Source organism: Solanum dulcamara, chromosome 1 (assembly GCF_947179165.1).
Source record: "Solanum dulcamara chromosome 1, daSolDulc1.2, whole genome shotgun sequence".
NCBI lineage: Eukaryota > Viridiplantae > Streptophyta > Magnoliopsida > Solanales > Solanaceae > Solanum > Solanum dulcamara.
This window is the reverse complement of record NC_077237.1, coordinates 24,381,490-24,406,829: the sequence shown is the minus strand read 5'-3', so window position 1 is coordinate 24,406,829 and position 25,340 is coordinate 24,381,490. Positions and strand designations below refer to the sequence as shown.

Here is a 25,340-nt window from a genome sequence, read left to right as displayed (position 1 = left end):
TTTCTCTAACAAAAGAAAGCCTCCTACCCTAATACTATGCCATTTGATTGAAATAAGTTTTGTACTGTTCACTACTCCTCGAGGCCAAGGATAGGGTCGAACCGTTATTCCAAGATTTGCGATCCAATATATTTCTATTATGTTACCTAGACAAACCCGCCACCTCATGTGCAAAAGTAAAACTATTGTTCTTCCTTCCCTAGTGCTTCTTTTTCTACATATGCGGCGGTGGGTTACCAGAGAAGGGGGACAACTCCTTTCCCCTTTACCTTGATCAATCATCCTTTTCTAATTGAAAGTAGCAAGCCACTCTACTATTGGTATAGAGGCCAGATAGAAGGTTGCTAATCTAACCTAGTGGATTTATTGCTTATACGGCAGTGTAGTGCAGCTGAAAAGGGGAAGCCCCTTTTTATTAGTAAGCTATAGGTTGGTTGGGGAAACTCCAAAAATAGGGTTGAAAAAATCTTACCTTATATTATAGAAAATTTTGAGAAAGGAGCACCCATTCTATACCCTTAAATTACAAGCTAGTGCGCAACAACTGAAAAGCCATTGTTGCTTGCTGCTTGTAGGCTCAAAAATGTCTCTTTCTCCTCACATCCCTATTTTAATTCTAATTGATTAACTTTTTCCTTCACGCAAGATGCAATCTAACGACCCCCTTGTTATGTTGCATTTTGTGATCTTCTACTACAGTGCGTGTTTTTTGGATAGCCAAGACCTGATGTTGATTTTTCAATTTAAATATTAGTTCTAGGTTTATGGCGTACCATCTGATTATTTCATCTATTATTGCTAGAAACCCCAACAATTTTGAGGTTGCGTACTCCCCGTCTGCCTATCTCACACTCCCAAATAAAAGAGCCGCCTTTGCAAAAAAAATAAGGAACTCACTGGGCCTTCAAGACAAAAGCAATTATGTTCATACTTCAGACAATCCAGCTAATTTTATATAAAACTATCTAATTTCCTTTATATATATATATATATAAAGGCATAAGGGAGAAGGCCTATTTAGCAACTTTTTAAAGGTAAGCAATTAGGTTGGCTTTGGAAAGGATAATCAGGATCGGGTGAAGAATGAAAAATGTCTGCAAAAGCCCATGGGATAAGGTTTGCATATGCGATCATGAATCAAAATAGTTCAAAACATTTAGCTATTGATGGAAAAAGTCAGAAGATCAACTGCAAATATTCGCTGCTAGTTTGGATTCTTCCATCTCGTGCGATCATACCAGCACTAACGCACCAGATCCCACCAGAATTTCGAAGTTAAGTGTGCTTGGGCGAGAATAGTACTAGGACTTCCTAGGGGGTCACCCATCCTAGTACTACTCTCGCTCAAGCACGCTTAACTTCGAAATTCTGGTGGGATCTGGTGAGTTAGTGCTGGTATGATCACACGAGATAGAAGAATCCAAACTAGCGGCGAAGCAACGATACGAGATTATGTACCTAAAGTGTTATAAGTTACGTTAAGGAAATTGTAAAAGGGCTTAAGAAAAACAAGCAGGATTATCTGATTACTAACAGATGGCGCACATGTATGCCACAGTTCTTCAACATAAACCACTTAATGATAGGCAAACCACAGAACGGCTATACAGGCCATTGTGTGAGGGAATTTTGACACCACTTGGCAGCCAACTCTAAGGGGCAAAAAGCAAAACCCAAAAGGTAAGGGTACTAGTTGATGTCATCTAAAGAAGGAAGGAAGTAATACACGAGGTCGAAGATTCCACAATACGACCTTGGCTATAAGACTTACTTCGCACTCCATGGACAAATGATTCTAAAGGGAATGTTACTAGTAGATTAACAATATTAGTCCATGCTCCTTCAATCAAAGACTACCTGCTCAGCCGAGAAGGTTTGAAATTATAAGTTAAGAGGGTGGTAGGACCTTATGGAGTCCCCATAGCTATTATCCCAGACGAAGGAGCCCAAGTTATAGTTAACTACCGAAGATTAGTCCATGAAGAGATTGGGAAGACAGATAGGTCTTCGTACACCACTTTACCCTCAGACTGATGGATAGACTAAGCTTGGTAGCTACACGGTAGATGATGTGTTGCGGGCTTATACAATTGATGCCAAAGGTAACACGGATAATTGCCTACCACCTGTCAAGAGTACTTACGATATTAACTATCATTCCAGTATCCAGGTGGCCCCGTATGAGACATTGTATGGTAGATAGTGTAGGTCGCCAATTGGTTGGTTTGGTGTTAGTAAAACATGAGTAATAAGCCAGACGTGGTTCAATAGGTGGTATAAAAGGTGAAGATTATTCGGGAGAGATTATTAGCAGCACAAATTTGAAAGAAGTCATACGCGGATAATCTACGTCGATCTCTAAGGTTTCAAGTTATAATTAAGCACTCTCAAAAATGTCGCCCACAGATAAAGTGATAAGAGCCAGCAAGAAAGAGGACCTTAGTCCGAGATGCATTGGCCCTTATCAAATCCTCCATCGAATAGGCAAGGTTGCCTACAAGCTGGACTAACCAGCGGATCTGAAAGTAGTACACCCTGTCTTCCATATGTCAATGCTTCGATAATGTATTGGGGATCCATCTCGGGTATATCACGTGGATGATATCCAGGTCATAGAGGAGTTATCCTACGGCGAGCAACCTATCGCCATCCTAGATCGGCAGATTAGAAGATTTCGGACTAAGAACGTAGCTTTCATCAAGGTGCTGTGGCGAAATGAGAATCGAGAAGAAACAACCTGGAAAGCTAAAAAGGAAATAAAACACAAGTATCCGTACCTATTCCCTATGTCTATAGGTAATCCCAACTTTTGAAACTTTTATATTGGTTGCTTGATAAAAGTATGTGTTATTGCAATAGACAGGAATTTCCATATAATCTGTATAAGATCTTAAGGAAGGTTTTGGTTCACATTCGAGGAAGAATGTCCTAAAGGAGGGAAGGATGTTACACCCCTTACTTTTGTACCTTGGAATGCGTTCTTACGTCTCTTGAAAGGTTCTTAAGTCTCTTGAAAGATTCTTAAGTCTCTTGAAAGGATCGTAAGCCTCTTAAGTTAGCTTCCTAAAGTTCTTAAAGCTTCTTAAGACCCCTTAAGAACTCTTAAGCTCTTAAGAGTTACCATGTGAGCCAGATAATCTATAACGCTACCAAATAACTCTAAGGAAGGGGGAATGAGATACCCCATAATAGAGAAGATGGGGAATAGAGTTGTAAGAATCTGGAAGATGTTGGAGACTAAATAATGAGTCATAGGACTCGGCTTACTTACGTAAGCTACCAACTTGGAAAGCTTACATGCTTAAGTTACTCAAGTACATACCAAGCTTACGTAGCAAGGATTACATAGGTTCATAAAGTAAGATGAGATTACGAACTCACAAGGGAGAAAAAAATATGCCACATGGCAGCATGAGGGAGTGCCATATGGCAGCATCTAGGAGTGACATGTGGAAGCATCTGGAGTAAGGGGTGGGCCCCCATATGCCATGTGGCAGCCCATGGTTGGACCTGTGGTGCGTTGGCCCTATAAGGGCTTGACATGTGTCACCACTTAGGGGTTGACATGTGTCACCCCTAAAAGTGGCCTCTCTATATATATATGTTTTATGACTTTAGTTCATACTTATCCTCTAGTCATTCTTATCAAGAGACTTATAAAGACAAAAAGAAGAGAAGAGAAATCTAGAACAAGAGAGAGGAGAAACCTTAAACTTGAGAAAGAGAGCCACAGATTTGGAGCCAAAAAAGGGTAAGTTCTCCGATTTCGTTCTGTGAATTAATTATTTAGGGTAAACCACAATTTTATGAAGGTGTTATTAATGAAAATTTATTATTTGGATCAGCCCAAAACGTTATCAAACAGCCACAAAGTTTTAGGCACGCTAAAGGAACTTCCGAGGCAAGTTTCGATGAGTTTGATGAGTTTTGGGTAAGGTAAGGTTTTACCTTTAATATTGGAGTTTATGATGTTGTTATGAGTTATATTACATGTCTTAAATAAGGTTGTAAGTAGAAAAACTGCATAAGGATGATTGACGTTAGAAACAAACTAAATTAAAGTAGTTATAGCTAAATCAAAGTCGAGTAGTGGGTTGTCGTTGTGGTGCTGCAGGTGAAGCTGGTTGGGTTGCGTGTTGCAGTACTTTAAAGTTTTAAAAAGGGTGTGGGTGCTTCTATTTTAAGCCACATGACCTCCGTTTGGTATGGTTAAAGATTTTGCGAAATAAAGATTAAAAACTCTATTTTCGTATCGTAGTTTGGAGCTTGTATTGTGTAAGGTTGAAGGGATTTACTTATAAATATGCTGCTGGTTGTTGGTGGTGGTATAGTTGTTGATATTATGTCCAATTTGAAATCTCGGGGATGTTGAAGTTATAAGGGAGATGTTTCCCGATTTTTGGTAGATTCAGAACTAGTAACAAACTAGTCGAGGGTAATGGATAAGGAAATAACTCCTATGAGTACTTGGGTATATAGTAGGTAATTGGAAAGTGAAAGGTCATTAACCTTAGTATTACTTTCATGTTAAATAGGATCAATAGAGGACGAGGCGAACGTATAAGAGTAATCCATAAGAGGTATGTGAAGCTTATTCTTTCTCTTGGCATGTCATTGGCATAAGTATGTAAAGCTTATTCTTTCTCTTGGCATGTCGTTAGCATAAGTATGTAAAGCCTATCCTCTCTATTCTTTTGGCATGTCTTGATATAAGTATCACATGATGCAAGCTTTGGGGAGTATCCCATCCATAAAGCTCCGAGCAAGAATTATGAGTCTTACCAACTTCCTAATGTTAGAACTTCCATAGTAATAGAGCTACGGCTCTCAAGCCTTCTATATGATGGAGGGTAGTAAGTATGTGAAGCTAACTCTTTTTTCTTGGTATGTCTTAGCACAAGTATGAGATGTGTATGAAATTTGGGAGTAATTCTATTCTTAAAACTCCTAGTATGGTCCATAAGTCTTATTCACTTATCGATGGTAGAACTCTTATACTAGTTGAGTTATTGCCTCTCAAGCCTTCTATGTGATAGAAAGTAGTAAGTATGTAAACTATCCTCTCTTCTCGTTTGGCATATCCTAAAAGTAAGTGATATGTATACAAGCTGGGGTAATCTCATTCTTAAGTTCCGAATAGGATTTTTGTCTCTTACTCATTTTCTGATGTTAATGCTCTTATGGTAGTTTAGCTACTACCCTCGAGCCTTCTGTACGTAAAACGGGAATTGGCGTGTGGAAGTCCATATGCTCACAGATGCTATAGTGACCCATGTCCTTACTTTGAGAAGCTCCTATTCCTAAGGACTCTAAGATGACCAATACCTCTGATTTCATAAGCCATTTGACATTACTTGATAAATGCCTATGATTCCTGAGACTCTAGTTGATACGACCCCTAATGACACTTATAGGGCACTTGGGATAAGTACCATTCTGAACCTCAAAGGGTAGTCTAGTATGATTGTTATATTGAGCCTCAGATAATAATAGGATGATTATGACACTGAGTCCCCAAAAGGGCCGGGTACGGTATATGATGAATATGGCACCGAGTCCCATAAAGGGTCGGGTACGGTATATGATGATTATGACACCGAGTCCCATAAAGGGCCGGATACGATATATGATGATATAATGACACCAAGTCCTATAAAGGGTCGGGTATGGTATATGATGATTATGATACCGAGTCCCGTAAAGGGCCGGGTATGGTATATGATGATATGATAACACCGAGTCCCATAAAGGACCGAGTATGGTATATGATGATATGATGACATCGAGTCCTATAAAGGGCCAGGTATGGTATATGATATGTGGATTGGACCAAACGTTCCTCGACATTACTATATGATACGTGGATCGGGCCGAACGTTCCTTGGCATTACTATATAATATGTAGATCAGACCAAATGTTCCTTGGCATTATTATACAATGTGCAGATCAGGCCGTACATTCCTCGGCATATACTTACTATATACATGGATCAGGCTGTATATTCCATAGCGCTAATAATATGTATGTGCTTATGATGACAGAATGATGTAGATGGTACACCGAGTCCCCTAACGGGCCGGGTACAATACGTGATGGTAGTATGTATGACTTTCTTTTATACGATGTGAGTACGGTAAATGGTTAAATGTTATACTTTCCCCCTGCATCCCTACACCAACTGTAATCTCCTTATGATGTCTATGATTTACATACTCAGTACATATATCGTACTGACCCCCTTTCTTTGGGGGGCTGCATTCATGCCCGCAGGTACAGATACACACTTTGGTGATCTGTCAGTGTAGGAGTTCCACTCAGCAGTTTAGAAGTGCTCCATTGTACCGGAGCCTAGTTTTGGTATTAACCTTTAATGTATATATTTATTTATTCACGGGTACAGCGAGGGCCCTATCCCTCCTTATGTTACTATTTCTTTTTACTCTTAAAGGTCTGTAGGCATGTATGTGGGTTGTATATGTATGTGTGAACAGTTGTACCTATATGTTGCGATAGCCTCGTTGGCTTATATATATTGTCTTGCTTATTGGCATGTTATGACTCAAATAGGAGACAAGTTTCCCTATAGTTATCAAGGGTACACGCGAGTGTCCAGTTCGAGCACCCGTCATGGCCTATGGGATTGGGTCATGACAAAAGTGGTATCAGAGCAGTCTTTTCTTGGAATGTCTACAGACCGTGTCTAGTAGAGTCTTGTTTATCGGTATATTGTGCACCACATATATAAATAGGAGGCTATAGGACATTTAGGATGTTATCTTCCTTTCTTGTCTTAGATCGTGCGATAGATCCTAGCCATAGGACATGAAATTCCTTTTTCTAACCTTTGGTTTCAGCTGAAGAATGACATCGACAGAAGAAAATGACGGATGATATTGGAAGATACCCATTATACAAGCAAGTAATGGTGTGAAGGAGGCATGCTAGATAATGTAAGAAGATTGAAATATGATTGAAATATAAAGTCGAAGATTGAAGGGAAATATAGACAGGAAAGTGTAACGGTTGCAGTTCGAGTTGGACATACGAGGTAAGTCCATTATTTTATATTGTTGTTGATATTGGGCGCCCTGTATGGCGGTGATATGAATATATATATATATATATATATATATATATTGGCCCTGTGAGGCATTGTTGGTAATTCCTGAGTGCAGGTTTGGGATAGTAAGGAGTATAGAGGAAACCCTACCGAAATTTATTTTGGGAGATAGAAAGAGAATGAGATATACGGTTGTAACATATCTTGAGAGATTGTATCAACGGTAACGATAAGGATGAAATCTCATGAAGTAGAGAAGGGTATTGTGTATATGTACCTCCACTTTGGAAAATAGTGGGATCCCTTGAAGATAGGGAATAGAAATTGCAAAACAATTGAGGCATTGTGAAACTATTAAAGGAACAAGTGGTATCCATTGGAAAAACAATATGATAAACAAAACGTGAAACACGTGTCATCAGAGTATAAGTTCCCCCGAATGGAGAATCGGACACGATTATAAGCACTAGTGACGTACTGATTGGGATGAATGAAATGTGGCTTCAGTTAAACTACTACTTTAGTTATATGACTCGAGTACCAGTACATGGACTAGAGTGTGTAATATTTATCGAGAATTCTAAGCCCCCATGATTGTACTAAGATTTCTTATAGGGGAAACCTAAAGTCTAGATGATCTAACAGAAGGAATAGACATGGGGCAGTATGACAAATGTGTTGGAACAGAATCACATGCGTACGGACAATGGAAAATAAATAGAGGATGACATGGGTACACCCTAAAGGGAGGAAGTGGACAAGAGAAATACAAGTGTGAGATAGAATTCAACTGACACTATCACATGTTGACAGGAACGCTTAAATTTCAAGCGAGATCCCATGCTGGCATGAGTTAGCAAAGGCTAAAGGCCAGCAATAGATAGATAGGATCCATGATATCTGAGACCGTGCAGAGAACCATTGGTAGAGACCCGAATGGATGGGTGCATACAAAAAAGGGTGAATATGATAACAGGGTAAGACTGAGCAAACTAAGGGCCGCGAAAAGGGTAGTAGGGTCGTGTTTGAGTAAAGATTAATATATGGAAACGGCTTCATTGGTCGCTAAGTAGCAAGGAGAATAGAAAATCTCCTATGGTAGGAAATAAGGAGACCAAGAAGTACGTAAAGGAAGAAAAGAAAGAAGTAGGATAAAATAGCATTAGCACGAGCAAGTCCTAGTGTGAAGTCGATATGTAAAGCAAGACGGTCCGGGAGATGAAAAGACTGCATTTACCTCATACCAGTGGTATAAGAGTAGTTGTGCAACCTACAAATAGTTATATACAAGATAAGACCAAGCGGAGGAGTACATGATGAAAATGAGTTATGATATTTTGGAGACGTTACAAAGAATACGAAGAGAAGTTAAATTAAATGGACAAAAATGACACTATCATGGTTGAATTAAAGATCTACCCCGACATCGATTATGAGAGAGAAGAAGAGAGGGCAAGGCGAAACATGAAGTAGTGAGAAGACGCTAAGGTAAATCTTGCAAGAATGGTAATGGAACGTGACACGAGGACTTCCCAAGAAGGTCACCCATCCTAGTACTACTGTCGCCCAAGCACGCTTAACTTCAAAATTCTAGTGGAATCTGGTGCGTTAGCGCTAGTATGATCGCACGAGATGGAAGAATCCGAACTAGCGGCGAAGCAACGACAAAAGGACTTCCCAAGGAGGTCACCCATCCTAGTACTACTGTCGCCCAAGCACGCTTAACTTCAAAATTCTAGTGGAATCTAGTGCGTTAGCGCTAGTATGATCACACGAGATGGAAGAATCCGAACTAGCGGCGAAGCAACGACAAAAGATTATGTACCTAAAGTGTTATAAGTTACATTAAGGGAATTGTAAAAGGGCTTAAGCAAAACAAGCAGGATTAGCTGATTACTAACAGATAGCGCACATGTATGCCACAGTTCTTCAACATAAACCAGTTAATGATAGGCAAACCACGGAACGGCTATACAGGCCATTGTGTGAGGGAATTTTGATACCACTTGGCAGCCAACTCTGAGGGGCAAAAAGCAAAACCCAAAAGGTAAGGGTACTAGTTGATGTCATCTAAAGAAGGCAGGAAGTAATACACGAGTTCAAAGATTCTACAATACGACCTTGTCTACAAGACTCACTTCGCACTCCATGGACAAATGATTCTGAAAGGAATGCTTCCGGCAGATTAACAATATTTGTCCATGCTCCTTCAATCAAAGACTACCTGCTCAGCCGAGAAGGTTTGAAATTATAAGTTAAGAGGGTGGTAGGACCTTACGGAGTCTCCATAGCTATTGTCCCAAACGAAAGAGCCCAAGTTACAGTTAACTACCGAAGATTAGTCCGTGAAGAGATTGGGAAGATAGATAGGTCTTCTTACACCACTTTACCCTCAAACTGAAGGACAGACTAACCTTGGTAGCTACACAGTAGACAATATATTGCGGGCCTATACAGTTGACCCCAAAGGTAACACAGACAATTGCCTACCACCTATCAAGAGTACTTACGATATTAACTATCATTCTAGTATCCAGGTGGCCCCTACAAGACTTTGTATGGCAGAAAGTGTAGGTTGCCAATTAGTTGGTTTGGTGTTAGTAAAACATGACTAATAAGCTAGACGTGGTTCAATAGGCAGTATAGAAGCTGAAGCTTATTCGGGAGAGATTATTAGCAGCACAGAGTCGAAAAATGTCATACGCGGATAATCGACGTCCATCTCTAAGGTTTCAAGTTATAATTAAGCACTCTCAAAAGTGTCGCCCAAAGAGAAAGTGATGAGAACCAGCAAGAAAGAGGACCTTAGTCCGAGATGCATTGGCCCTTATCAGATCCTCCGCCGAATAGGCAAGGTTGCCTACGAGCTGGACTAACCAGTGGATCTGGAAGTAGTACACCCAATCTTCCATGTGTCAATGCTTCGATAATATATTAGGGATCCATCCTGAGTATATCACGTGGATGATATCTAGGTCACAGAGGAGGTATCCTACGACGAGCAACCTATCATCATCCTAGATCAGTAGATTAGAAGATTATGGACTATGGACGTAGCTTCTGTCAAGGTGTTGTGGCAAAATGAGAATTGCGAAGAAACAACCTGGAAAGCTAAAAAGGAAATAAAACACAAGTATCTGTATTTATTCCCTACGTCTACAAGTAATCCCAACTTTTGAAACTTTTATATTGGTTGCTTGATGAAAGTATATGTTATTATAATAGACAGGAATTTCCATATAATCTGTATAAGATCTTAAGGAAGGTTTTAGTTCACATTCGAGGATGAATTTTATAAAGGGGGGAAGGATGTTACACCCCATACTATTTTACCTTGGAATGTGTTCTTAAGTCTCTTAAAAGGTTCTTAAGTCTCTTGAAAGGATCGTAAGTCTCTTAAGTTTCTTAAGGCTTTCTAAAGTTCTTAAAGCTTCTTAAGACCCCTTAAAAACTCCTAAGCTCTTAAGATTTACCACGTGAGATGGATAATCTATAACGCTACCAAACAACTCTAAGGAAGGGGGAATGAGATACCCCATAATAAAAAAGATGGGGAATAGAGTTGTAAGAATATGGAAGACGTTGGGAATTTGGAAGACGTTGGAGACTAAATAATGAGTCGTAGGACTCGGCTTACTTATGTAAGCTACCAACTTGGAAAGTTTACATGATTATGTTACTCAAGTACATACCAAGCTTACGTAGCAAGGATTACATAGGTTCGTAAAGTAAGATGAGATTACGAAACCACGAGGAAGAAAAGAAGGTACCACATGGCAGCATGAGGAAGTGACACATGGAAGTAGCTGGGAGTGCCATGTGGCAGAAGCTAGAGTAAGGGGTGGGCCCCATATGCCACGTGGTAGCCCATAGTTGGACGTGTGGTGCATTAGCCCTATAAGGGCTTGACACATGTCACCACTTAGGGGTTGACACATGTCACCCCTAAAAGTGGCATATATATATATATATATATATATATATATATATGTTTTATGACTTTCAATTAGTGATCGTTTAGTTTAAGGTTTATTGGATGGTCAGTGCAAGGCCAGGAATTAGAACATATTGATTTTGTTTATTCCCATCATTTGCCTGTCCCTCGATGTGGTTAGTACTTAATACAGTCGGACATTGAAACTTACACTTGTTCACTAATTACTATGGTTCACCAAGGTCTCTTTCCTCCTCCCTTTTCTTCTCACTCATAGGGGCCAGGACTCTAACAAAGAGAGAGGGAATCTATTGAACATCTCAGCCACTAACGAGAGTTTTCCCGCATCTGATTCCAAATTTTTGTTCACCCCGAATGATCATTTTAGGTTAATTGTGACCTCATACAATTATGTTGGGTGAGCAACAACCACTTTATTGCAGTACTTACTTATGGGCTAATGGTCACACTTTTGCCAAGTATCCTACAAAGAGACTCCTGAGAGCTAGAAGTATTAAAGGAATGACCATATGCATGGGTACATCATGAAATTGTAAGATGTCTCACCCAAGTGAATTAGTTGTTACTAGAAATGTTAGAAAAAAGTGAACGAATGGAGTAATAAGAAGTGAAAAGGATAGATACACTTCCCAACCAGAAAGAAAAGTTCCCATATATGGTATACTTAGTGTAAGCGAACTCTAAGGTCACATCGTTGGAATAAAATTTAGTTAGAAAAGGAAATCCAATTAGAGATAAGTCACTCATGAGAATCATGGCATAGGTAAAAGAGAATGAGGAGGCAAGCCCCCTATCTTCCACATAACTTGCTCATACGACATGGCATGAATCACAAAACCTGCACTCAAGAATAGTAAATCTTTCAAAAAGGTGTGATTCATTAAGTAAAATAAGCTAACCGAATAGTTAGAGATGTCATAAGAAAAAATTATATAGCCTAATTGACTACAAGTTGAATAAACTATGACCCTCTTTAGATCATTCTGTAATATTCCACTGGTTGCCGCAAGGAATGATGTCATAGCTCCTGCAAAATTAATAACAATCAAAGTTGTAGGTGTGTATTCAAATAAAGGAGAACACCTTTCTATCATGAAAACGCCATTTGTTACCATAGTAGCTGCATGAATCCAAAAGGATATTGGAGTGAGACCCACCATAGCATTAGGTGACCAAGAATGTGATCCTATCTGTGTAGATTTACCAGCAACACCAATAAAAATTAAAATACAAATAAGAGTTATTGGTCCAAAGATGAAATTCTTAATGATAGTTGATTGTATTCGGCAATTTTTGCAATAATAACTTGGGTCACAGTGGGATTAACTGCATTTTATATGTTTCAGATCTATATACTTACTTTTGAAGGACATTTAAACATAAATTTTTCAAAATTATGGTGGGAAACACAAAACCCTTTTCTATTTAATATCTCTATGGTAAAATTAGAGTTAGGAAAAACTCTTGTTTATTAACAATGAATAATAATGAAAGTACTTATTTTTTCCAAAAAATAAATATCCAATTGATAAAAATGGAAGAAAGATGATACGACCTTTTATGACTATTGCTTACTTTGAGCATAAAGCGGTTTCTTCCTATCCTTATGAATAAGACAATAGTATGTTATTCCCAATGTTTTGTATTAGGACTCTTTACTTTGTTTTTTGGAGCTATAGGAATTCCTTTAAACCAGAAAGGAGTTAATTTGGATATCTTTTTGAAATGTTTAGCTCCATGTATAAATCTTTTGCATCCAAATTAAAATAATTCGATGGATTGGAATGAAATTTTAAAGGATGCAATTCTTTCGGTCCGTATAGCTTATTTCAGAATAGTTATAGCATCTTTTTTGTATAAACCCATTTATTCTTCTTTAAAAATTTTGGAGTTCACTAAATCTTTTGTTAAAAAAGATCCTAAGAGAATTTAGTGGGATAAAATTATAAATGGTATATATGGTTGGTCCTATAATTATGATCACATAGATGCTTTTTATACAAGATTCTTAGTTGGTGGGATAAGAGGATTAGCTAAATTTACTCATTTTGTTGATCGACGAGTAATAGATGGGATAACTAACGGGGTTGGGGTTATTAGTTTCACTGTAGGAGAAGGTATCAAATATGTAGGGGGTGTACGAATCTCTTCTTATCTTTTCTTGTATTTAGCTTATGTTTTCGTCTTTTTATTAGTTTATTACTGTCACACCCTAAACTCAAGGGGTGCAACTGGGCACCTAATGCCAAAACTCAGGCCCGAGCCGACCCTGCTGAACTATTTGCTACTAGTGCATGGCAGCCATACGCAATCAAGAAAATAAATAAGTATATCTCGACATAAAATTAAGCCCTCGGCCGGCAAGGCCCCTGTCAACAACTCTATAAAAGAAACAACTATTTGCAACAGTTTATATAAAAAAGGAGTCAATTAGCACACAAGTCCTGATTGGATCGTCGAGGCCACCATGATCTCTATACAGAAGTTGAAAGCAAGTATATAACAAGACAATGCATTAAAAAACTATCAATCCTAACAACCCAACAAACCAGGCCAACCTGGCCATAACGTAGCTATTTAACATACACACTAGTCTGTGAGCCTCTAAGAATATTAAAGTTTGGCGGGATAAGGCCTTGACCTACCCAAAAAATACACAACCAAAGCTAACAAACCTCCAAACACTAGCATCTCCGAAAGAAAGGGACTAGCCAACTTGATAGAAGCCAACCTTACTGCTGAAGAGGTCTATCCAGACGTCTATCGGGACTTGCAAGCATGAATGCAGTACCCCTCGACAATAGGGCATCAGTATAAACTAATGTACCGAGTATGAAAGGCTATAGTCTATGAGCATGTATCATAATATACCAAGAGTAATCAGATAAATGAATAAAGATTAAGATAAGTGTACTGACCATATCCTAAATATAAACACATTGAAAATAATAAAACAACAACCTAACTAAGCCCCCATAAGCTCGGCAGGTACAAATAGCAAACAAGACCACATGCCTAGGCCCCCATAAGCCCAAAAGGTGCCAATTGAGTCTATATACCCTGGTAGTCCCCCTAGCACCGTAGGCAGTCACATAGCCCTCTTAGTCAATAATAAAACCCTATAGGAAGCACATAGCCCTCTTAGGCATCAATATAACCTCATAGTCAACTCATAGACCTTTTGGCAACAACATAGCCCCATAGGTAATACATAGCCTTCTCAGGCATCAGTATAGCTCTATAGGCAACTCATAGCCCTCTTAGGAAATGTAGGCAGCACATAGCCTTCTTAGGCACCAATATAGCCCTATAGGCAACACATAGCCTTCTTAGGCATGATCACATTCCTGCAGCTAACCACAATAGCCCAAAGGGCAACAATAACAATTCAATAGGCTAAAAGCGAGCAATTTAACTATAAGAAACCTATTCAAACTATCTTTAAGTCATGCCCAACATAGGGACGCTACTAACAGAATAAGAATCCTAATAATAAAGAACTATAACAACTCGAGCAGCCAACAACCAACAAATATGGCTACACGTATATCAACGATAATAACATCCTTCTTGTATAGCTCATAAGATTTAAGAAAACAGGATGAAAGAAGGAAACATCCTTAACATACCTTTCAACCAAAGCACAAAAGGTTCCTCTATGAAGCTTGTCCAATCCAACAAAAGCAACAACACAAAAATCATCAAGGCTGTAAGAACAAACCATAAGTAACCAATAAGGCTCTAATGCCACACTCGTGACCATCCATGTCCAAACCATAAAATAAGTCCAATAGAAATAATAATAAACATATAAATCCATTTAAGACATTCCAACAATATCTCGAAAAAGCGACAAGCTCCCATGGCAACATAACCAGGCATTCTTCACGTTATTCAATCCAATCATCGAATGCAACTCCAATAAGAATCAAACCAACCTCCCATTCCCTACATAATATTAACTCTATCAATAAACAACAATAATATCCAAACTAACTATGAAAAGGGGGATGCCCACATCCACAATATAAAAGACACTAGCACGTAGCTCAAAATTCTATGAAAATAATAATAGAATATATAATTACGAAGGAGGGTTGTAAGATGATAATTACCTCAACCAAAATATTGGAAATATGAAGCTTGAAAATCTTTCTCCTTACAGAAAAAACAAACGGATCTTAAATCAACAAGAAACTATACCACAACAATGAGCTCGCAAAGTAGAGCAACTTCCGCTAAACATCCGAGTTGAAGAGATCAACATCCATGGAGGCTTTAGTGGATTGAGTTTTGATTTTTTTGGGTATTTAGATCAGCTTTTATTAAAAATAAATGAAGGACACGGATATATATAAAGCAAAACCGACTTACAGCTTGGGGGACCCACTTGAGGTGCTTGCTTGTGCAGTCTCACAAAAATATGAATATCTCTCAATTCTAAAGTCATATGGACAAACGGATTAGTTTTTTTGAAACTAGACTCATAGAACTTCGTAGCTATAGTTCATGGACATTCTAACTCTTCATATATTAGGAAAAATATGCTAAGACATTTGACCCAAAATTTAAGAGATTTCCTTAACGACATTTACAATATCTTTTGCCGACTTTTATTTCGCAACTTCCTTGACTTTCACACTTAACACACGATCCTTTTGAATCTAAAATAACTCATAAAACATCCTTCATAATATGTTAAGAAGTATTAGTCTTATCCCAATAGTACAAGTTAATTCCAATGTTCAAACGGGTGGAGTGTTACATCCTTCCTCTTTGGGGACATTCATCCTCGAATGATAATATCATTTGTTGCAATATTAGAAACAACACAAGAACTCATATAGCTCATAAGTAACATAACTCATATTTTATTTTTCTTAAAAATAATTTTTTAAAGTAGAATTTTTTTCCAAGTTATGGAAATGTTTTGAAGCTTAGTTTTCAAAATCGGATCGTAACAGAATGGTGACTCTGTTGGGGATTCATCTAGGTTCTAACCAAAAGAATTTTATTATTTGACTAATTTTTTATTTGTGTTAATTGTTATTTTCTGCAATTATGTATTTCAATTTTAAATATATTATTATTATTGTTATATTTTATGGCATATTCCAACTGAATATATAATATATTAAAGAATGATTTTGCTGAACCACAATCGGACTTTTTAAATTTAACCCTTTTCCAGAATGATCGCTGATTTATTGGTTCGTCATGCATCCAATGATTATCGTATGTTCCAGCCTAAGTTGTCTGCTTGGGTTATCGGTCTTTCAAAAGCCACTCTAGTCTACCTAGGTTATAGCTAAGCCAAATCCATCATTTAGGTGTATTTGCCTAAGTTGTCCTAATATCCAAGGCATATTAGATCCATTAGAAGACCACCTTGAGTATAAATGGCCCAAGGCTGAAAAGGACAATCATCCAACTATTTGATGAATTTGAAGGATATGTATGTCGATTTGTATGTACCATTGTCCCTTGGGTTGGATTTTTATTTTTAGATATAGTTTCTTTTATTGTAGCAAAGGAAGACTTCCATTCAAAAAATGTTCGGAAGAGTAGTAGAAATTCAACAATGAAGACTTCATATGGAAACTTAGTTTATAATTTGCTATTGTACCCCTGCATGGGACTGGTGTTATTTTCCCCTTTCTCTTATCATGTACCCCCATTTGGTTTATTCACAAAGTTTATAAAAGAGGCAATGGTACATGTTACAAATGATATACACATTCTTCATACGTTATACTTACATTTGGTTTAAAAGGTCACATATATACTTGTGTGTTAATACACATTTATTTTTCTTTAAATATGATTGGTCCATTTTTCCACTCCAAAATATTAGAACGTTACTAGACATACAAATTCAAATTTTGTGTTTTTCTAAAAATACTATTTGAGACTATTGTCAAAATATGTTTAAAATTACTTAAGTGCTATGTTCAAAAAACTCCCAAAATTATTAGGTCATCGCACAAGTTCACATTGACCTCATTGTTCTTAAATGTTTTTACTTAGCAGTGTTGTCAAAATACACCATCAAATCAAATTGTACAAATACGTTCTTCTGAATTTATCCATTCAAGAAATCAAATGGTGAACATTTGAACCTTTAAAATTCGCTTGGTTTAATTTCCTTATTTTTAAAATTTTAGTCCTCAAAATAGTCAAATTTCTATTTATTTGATTCCCCTTTTAAAGTCTTATTTTCTTCGAATTATGGACCAATCTTGTTTTAAGTAAAATAAATGTTATTTCTTTTATATGTTACTTCGATTAATTATTATAATTAATGGACTAACTCATTTACCTTTTGAGATTTTCTTTTCTTTTTCAGATAGAGAGACTGATTTGTATTGGTTTGTGCACTTTACATAAGACTAAAGCAAAACAGTTTCAAGTATGCGCTGGCAGAACATTTGTATTTTACACGGTCTAAAGTGAAGAAAGTTGATATGGACTCATCACTCCTTACTTGGACTACTAAGAGGACTCGTTCAAAAATGAACTCCATTTTGATCAACGCAGTGGTTTCATCTGAACCAATTCCCACTTCAGCTGTCATGGTCAATCCTAGTTCCTCTACCAGAACAAAATCACACTTGGAAGTCATTGTTCATTCAGAAAAACAGATTGCTGAAATGAGTCTCATGATAACACAATACCAAGCTACTTTTCAAAACCTACCCCCTGATGCTTGTCAGGTACCCGTACCACATTCGTTTCCAACTTCAAGTGAGTTTGAGCAGAGAGACCATTTCACTACTTCTCGGCAAAGTCAGAGTGCTTCACTTGTTCGTCCAACTCAGGATGCTCCCCTTGTGTACATATTTACTCCTCCAAAATCTCCTACGGTGTCACTATCACATCATGCTCCGACAGCATAAATTTATGTTACTACTCCACCTGTTACCAAGACTCAAGGAATATACCGTCAGAATATTGATCGCTACATTGATATTAAAAATGATGCAAAATCAGTTGATGTTGAAATGATGAATAAGGATATGAAAATCTTAGAAGATGTTATGAGAGGTCTTTGCGGGTTTGAAAGTAACCACAGTGTAAAATATGAAGAGTTGTGCACATTTCCTGAGGTAAAGCTGCCACCTAGCTACATAATTCCAAAGTTTGAAAAGTTAGTGGACCAGAAAATTCTTTCTTCCATTTGAAAATTTAATATAAAAAATTAATTGGTGTTGGAAACAATGAAGAAATAAGAATTAAATTATTTAATCAAAGTTTGATCGAAAAAGATTTGGAATGGTACTCCAAGCAGGATGTGACTAAATGGCATACTAGGGATGATTTAGTGGATGCTTTTGTGGATCAGTACAAGTCTCATGTTAAGATCTGTCACCCTTGAACCAGTCACGGAGCTCTCAACTGAGTTGTTTAGGGCCTAGACGTGGCATGACGAATGAGGAACCTGAAACTACCTCAAACAAGCCTCTTAGCATTCTTTTAGTCTTTCATAGATAATGACAATAAATAAACAAACGGAAATCATAATAGTAAATCTTCAACTTATATATTTCCAACAATACCTCTAACTTTTAGATTTAATGGGGATAAGACAACTCCCTAGCTCATCCGCAATCATAACAGAAAGAAATGTCATAGTAAGTGTCTAAAGATCTCAACATATCATAAGCTAGAAAGATAAAAGAGTATTGTTTCTAGAACATGGAATTCACCAAAAGTAGTCTTCAAATGAAATCTCAACTAGCCACATGGAGAAGAGCGAGGAGGAGCACTGGTCCCTACATGGTGATATCATGTAGGCAAAAGAGTATGCGTTAGTACTTTGAATGTACTAAGTATGTAATCATGCATGAACATTGAGGAAACATTAAAACATTTATGTAATGTGAAATATAATGCAATGCATGCATAATCAATCATATAGATATCCTTTAAAACATTCATTTTATGGGAAAATGACCATAACCGATATTTAAGACCATGCGAGCTATTACATAAAATCCAACATAACACCTTACGTTGGCCGGAGAGACTACTTGCCGGGTAGAACTCCATCAACTTCATTCATTTCTTTAACTTTAACTTTAAGGGCTATTTGTGGATCAATTAACCTAAGCCTACAAGGGTTGCTACTAGGATTCCCTTACTGAATCTTACCTTAATGACCCATTCGGTACTAAGTCAATCTCACAGAATAGTTTAATACTTCAAAATAGTCAAAGCATATAGCTTGAGAATCAAAATATCATATTCGGTAGAATAGATCATTAAAACCTTTGGTAATTCAAATATGCAAGAATTGCCCTTATTGCATAAAGAATTCATTATTCATATCATTTCATCATTCTTTCATTTCATAAGACTCCTTTTTTATCATAAATATTGCTTTCATAAACATTCATTTGGAGTCAAAGCTTTTAAGTCAAACTTCATTGAAAACATAGTAAAACTAGGTGGGCTCAAATCACTTCAACTTTCAAACATTAATGTAAATGAACTTATACATAAATACTTTGAAATCCATTAATTAAAAAATATTCTTTAAACAATCCACCATGAATTTCAAGAACCTTTAAAAAGCTAAATAGAGAAAATACTTGCAAACCATCAATTCATACATATGAAATTATTTTATATCAAAATAGACCAATAATCATTAGTTTAATCATAATTCATGCTATTAATTAGAAAAAAGAATTACCCATAAGAAAATCTTATTCGAAATCAAGAAATTTAGTTGAAAGAGTTTTGAACCACATGAGTGGAAGAACACATGGATAAACACCCACATAACTTAGAATAAAACTTAAAGAAAATAAACATAATTTATCATATAATTAAAATACCTTAGGCATGAGAGTGGAAGGAAAACTCTCATTGAAGCCTTACATACTTGGAATCTGAAGCATTTCTTAGAATCGAAGAACTTAATGAACACTCTTGAATTCTAGCTTTTTCTCCTCGTCAGAGCATTTTTTATACTATCTGGAGTGTATGAATCACCGAAATAGTATTTCTACACTACTAAAACTAAAACTATATTTTGAAAATGAGAAAAGAAGTGTATAGAAAGAAGAGTTGTTTGAGAAAGCTTGATGAACAAAATATTAAAATAAGGTGGGTATTTATATGTGTAAAGAAGGAACCTAACAATAATTAAAATAATCATAAAGAAAAATCTAAAAATTTAATGAAAGATTGTGATGTCATGGATGATGTCAAATTGAGGACTATTGATGTCATGGGTGATGTCAAATGGATTTACATCTTTCCATGGTTGGTGAGATGAACCTTCTTTTAATAGAATACCCTTTTTCAGAGCTGCGTTTGAACAAGATATCCTCATTAGGATTTGGTGTCTCATTTGAATTGTTGCTCTAGAAGTCTTCTTTCATGTCATTTAAGAATCAACAAATTTGGATCATCCTGTTGTGAGATATGAATTTTCTTCTACAAACACTCCATTTCATCATAACACCGTGTCTTGCACCAATTAATTTATTTGACCTACTTACCTCCAAAATATAAAATATGGTTTGTACAAAAATTGTAGGTACTGATGTTGGAGTTATTCAAAAATTTGAATCACCTAATTTGGACCATCTTTTGAAAAGTTATACTAAAAATACAGAAGTTATATTATTTTCATTGAGAATTGGAACATCATATAACACGTTTTTAGGGGGTGTTACATTATCTCCCCCTTGGCAATATTTGTCCTCAAATTAGGAAAGACTTAGCTTGAATAGAGTAGAATGTAAACTAACAACCCATCATTAATGCAATAGTGTAATTTAAAACATCGCTCGAAACATATTTCATAGTTTTGCAAGCATATGACAAGAAAAGTTGAAATGCAAGGATTTCAAGTAATTGACCAAGGACAACTTAACACCTTAGGTTTTGGTAGAGGGAAAAAGATTAGGGTATCGCTTAATCATATCCGCTTCCGCTTCCTATGTAGTATTTTCGACTTGTTAATTCCTTTAAAGGACTTTAACAGATGCAACTTCTTTGTTCCTCAATCTCTTAACTTGTCGATCCAAAATTTTAACCGAAACTTCTTCATAGGTCAAGTTTTCTTCAATATTCACTACTCTCAAAGGTACAATGAAACTAGGATCACCCACATATTTTCTCAACATAGACACATGGAACACCGGATGAACCATGGCCATTTCCAATAGCAACTCCAACACATATGCAACCTTGCCAACACATCTCACAATTCTATAAGGCCCTACATACCTAGGGCTCAATATTCCTTTCTTACCAAACCGAACCACACCCTTCATGGGTGAAACCTTCAGATATACCCAGTCGTCCATATTAAACTCAAGATCCCTTCTTCTAGTGTCAGAATAGGACTTTTGACGACTTTGCGCAGTCTTTAACCTTTTTCAAATAATCTTCACCTTCTCTAAAGCATCAAGTACCAAATTAGGGCCCAACAAGGTGATCTCACCTACTTCAAACCAACCAACTGGGGATCTACATCATCTCCCATACAAAGACTCAAACAGCGTCATCTCAATACTTAAATGGTAACTATTATTATAGGCAAAACTCGATAAGCAGTAGATGATTATCCCAATTTCCTTTAAACTCCAACACACAAGCCATTAACATATCCTCTAGTGTTTGAATTATCCTTTCGGCTTGCCCATCCATTTGAGGAAGAAATGCGGTGCTCAATTTTACCTTAGTATCGAGGCCCTTTTGAAACTATCTCCAAAAATGAAAATGAATTAGGTACCACGATCCAAACTAATGGATAACGACACACCATGCAATCTTAACAACTCCCGAATATATAACTTGGCATAGTCTTTAGCACTATAGGAAGTCTTAACTAGTAAGAAGTGAGCCAACTTAGTCATTCTATCAACAATTACCCAAATCGAATCATAGCGCTTCCGGGTATGAGGCAAACCACTACAAAATCCATATTCACATCTTCCCACTTCCAAGTAGGGATTTCAATGTCTTGGGCTAGGCCACCAGGCCTTTGATATTTGGCCTTCACTTGTTGGTAATTCGGACATTCGGATACGAACCTTGCTATGTCCTTCATCATACCACCCTACCAATAGAACACTTTTAAGTATTGGTATATTTTTGTTGAACCGAGATAAATAGATTATGTAGAATTATGAGCCTCCATCAAGATCAAATTCCTTAGGCTATCAATATTCGGAACACATAGCCGACCTTTGTAGTATAGCACCCCATCTCCCCTTTAGGAAAAGACCTCTAGCTTATTTTCCTTCACCAATTTTTTTAACTCGATAAACATCGGGTCAAGATCTTGGTTTGATTTAACATCCACCACCAAAGAGGATTTGAACCTATTTTGAACAACCATACTACCATCATCGGTACCACACAACTCCACTCCTAATCTAGCTAACCGGTAAACATCTTTTACCAACTCCTTCTTTCCTTCATCCACATGGGCCAAACAACTCATAGACACTCTACTAAGTGCATCGACAACCACATTGACTTTACCCAAATGATAGTGCATACTCATGTCATAGTCCTTAAGGAGTTCTATCCACCTCCTTTGTCTTAGATTAAGGTCCTTTTGGATGAACACATATTGAAGACTTTTATTATTGGTATACACATACACATGCACCCCATAGAGGTAATGCCTCCAAATCTTCATAGCAAAAACAACAGCCACCAATTCAAGGTCATGAGTAGGGTAGTTATGCTCATGCACCTTTAATTTCCTAGAAGCATAGGCTATGACCTTGTCATTTTGCATTAAGACAGAACCTAAAACAATTTTTGAAGCATCATAATAAACTACAAACCCTTTTAATCCTTCTAGTAGAGTCAAAATAAAAGTGGAGGTAAGTCGATCTTTCAAGTTCTAGAAACTCTTCTCACACTTATCCATCCATATGAATTTGGCTTTCTTTTAGGTCAATTTCGTCAAAGGAGATGAGATGGAAGAAAAACCTTGGATGAACCTTCTATAGTACCCGACTAGACCCAAGAAGCTCCTAATATCTGAAGAAGACAACAGTCTAGGCCAATTCTTGACTGCCTCCATTTTCTTAGAATCAACCTTGATCCCATCATCGGACACTACGTGACCAAGAAATGCCACCTCCTTCAACCAAAATTCACACTTACTAAATTTTGCAAACAATTGTCTATCCCTCAATATTTAAAGCACAACTCTCAAGTTATTTTTATGTTTTTCCTCACCCCGAAAGTAAATAAAAATATCATCAATGAAGACCACCACAAAAGTATCAAGGTAAGGTTTGAACACCCTATTCATCAAGTCTATGAACACCCCCGGTGCATTCGCCATCCCAAAGTGACCATACCTTATTCAGAAAGCCATTTTGGGAATGTCAAACTCCTTCACCCATAGTTGGTAATAGCCAAGCGAAGGTCAATCTTGGAGAAGTGATTTGCCCCTTACAATTGATCAAACAAGTCAAAATACTTTAGGGAGTGGGTACTTATTCTTAATGGTCATCTTATTTAATTATCGGTAGTTTATGCACATTCGAAGCGACTCATCCTTCATTCTCATAAATAACACGGGAACGCCCATGGAAAAATACTTGGTCTTATAAACCCCTTTTCTAACAAGTTCTTTAATTGTTCCTTCAACTCTTTCAATGCTGTTGGGGTTATTCAGTAAGGAGAAATAGAAATAGGTTGGGTATCGGAGAGGATATCGATACTAAAATCAATTCAAAAGAGATACTAGGAAGGTCATCGGGGAACTCATTGACTATGGGAATCAACTCAAGAGGAGGAATTTTGGAATCGACATCTCTAACCCTCATAATGTGGTAAATACAACCCTTAAAATTAGTTTTTTGGCCTTAAGATAAGAAATGAACTTACCCTTCACCATCGAATCACGACCCTCCTATTTAATAATGGACTCATTTGGAAATTGGAACTTGACTCGATGAGTCCTACAATCTATGAAAGCATAAGATGCATATAACCAATCCATCCCAAGAATGACATTGAAATCTACTATGTCACGCTCAATAAGATCACAAGGAATAACTTTATGCATGATAGACACGGGACAACCCCTATAGACCTTTCTAGTGATAACCGACTCACCAATGGGGGTAGATACCAAATAAGGCTCTAATAACATTTCTAGTGACACATCAAACCTATTAGCAAGGAATGGAGTAACAAACGATAAATTTTCACCAGGATCTAATAGTGCATACACATCAAAAGAAAAGACCTTTAACATACCATTAATGACATTGGGTGCGTCCTCAACCTATTGTCTCCCATACAAGGCATAAAAGCGGTTGGTGCATTCGATAACTCCTTGGGCTTATTGACCATGAGCAATTTGGCCTTGAGGTCTACCACCACCACCTCTACAATACCTATTATGGTGACCCATCTTTCCAAATTTAAGCATGCATCAGAGCCAGCTAAGTATTCCCCTTTGTGAGTCCTTCCACACTTCTTGCAAGCGGGGAAAGTTTGAGCACCAACAGTCTCTCTTGGAACCAATGGGTTAGCACCCTTGTCCTTGTTCAAACTTGGAGGAGGAGTATTGGTGGAACCTTGTCCCACAAACCGTTGCCCATCTTAGCCTTTTCCATTATTACCATAACTGTACTTTTGAGGGTTAAACCCTCCACCATCTACTCTAGGATTTTTGAACACCCTTGATCTCTCTCTCAGCTTCTCTTCTTCAATTTGTTCTGTGTAAATCATTAACCGAGAGATTTCCATCTCCTTGACCAATATAACCGTTTTGCACTCCTTGTACACCAAGCTTGAGATACTAAAAATAAATTTGCTCATCCTAGCTCTTGGGTCGGAGACCATGAAGGGAGCATACTTTAACAACTAAGTGAATTAGAGAGCATACTCCCTCATGCATATACTCCCTTGATGGAGGTTGATGAACTCTTGGATTTTGGCCTCTCTTAGCACCAATGGGAAGAAGCGGTCTAGGAAGGCACCTTTGAACTCTTCCTATCCTATCGGCCCCATTTCTTCATCCCACTCAATAACCTATTGTTCGTATCACACTCAAGCCATACCTTAGAGTTGATAGAACACTAGCTCGGCCTTCTTATTCAGTGACACACCCATGATAGACACAATCCGGTACACCTCGCCAATGAACTCCATAAGGTCCTCATCTAGTTTAGAACCATCGAACTCGGGCGGATTCATCCTTTGGAAATCTCAAATACTAGAGGCCGAATTTTGCATTTGGGGAGGAGTAACACCTTGGTGCCCTTGGTTGGCTAAAACTTGAGCCAACAACGTAATGATATTGTAAAATTCGGCATGGGCAACCCCTT

The 25,340-nt window shown here is 37.4% G+C and overlaps 2 pseudogenes; both read right to left on the bottom strand.

Annotated features, from left to right (window-relative positions):
• Positions 1-1,290: 1,290 nt before the first annotated feature.
• LOC129904955 (5S ribosomal RNA) lies at positions 1,291-1,409 on the bottom strand (annotated as a pseudogene).
• Positions 1,410-8,572: 7,163 nt separating this feature from the next.
• On the bottom strand, positions 8,573-8,692 carry LOC129904913 (5S ribosomal RNA; annotated as a pseudogene).
• Positions 8,693-25,340: the final 16,648 nt, after the last annotated feature.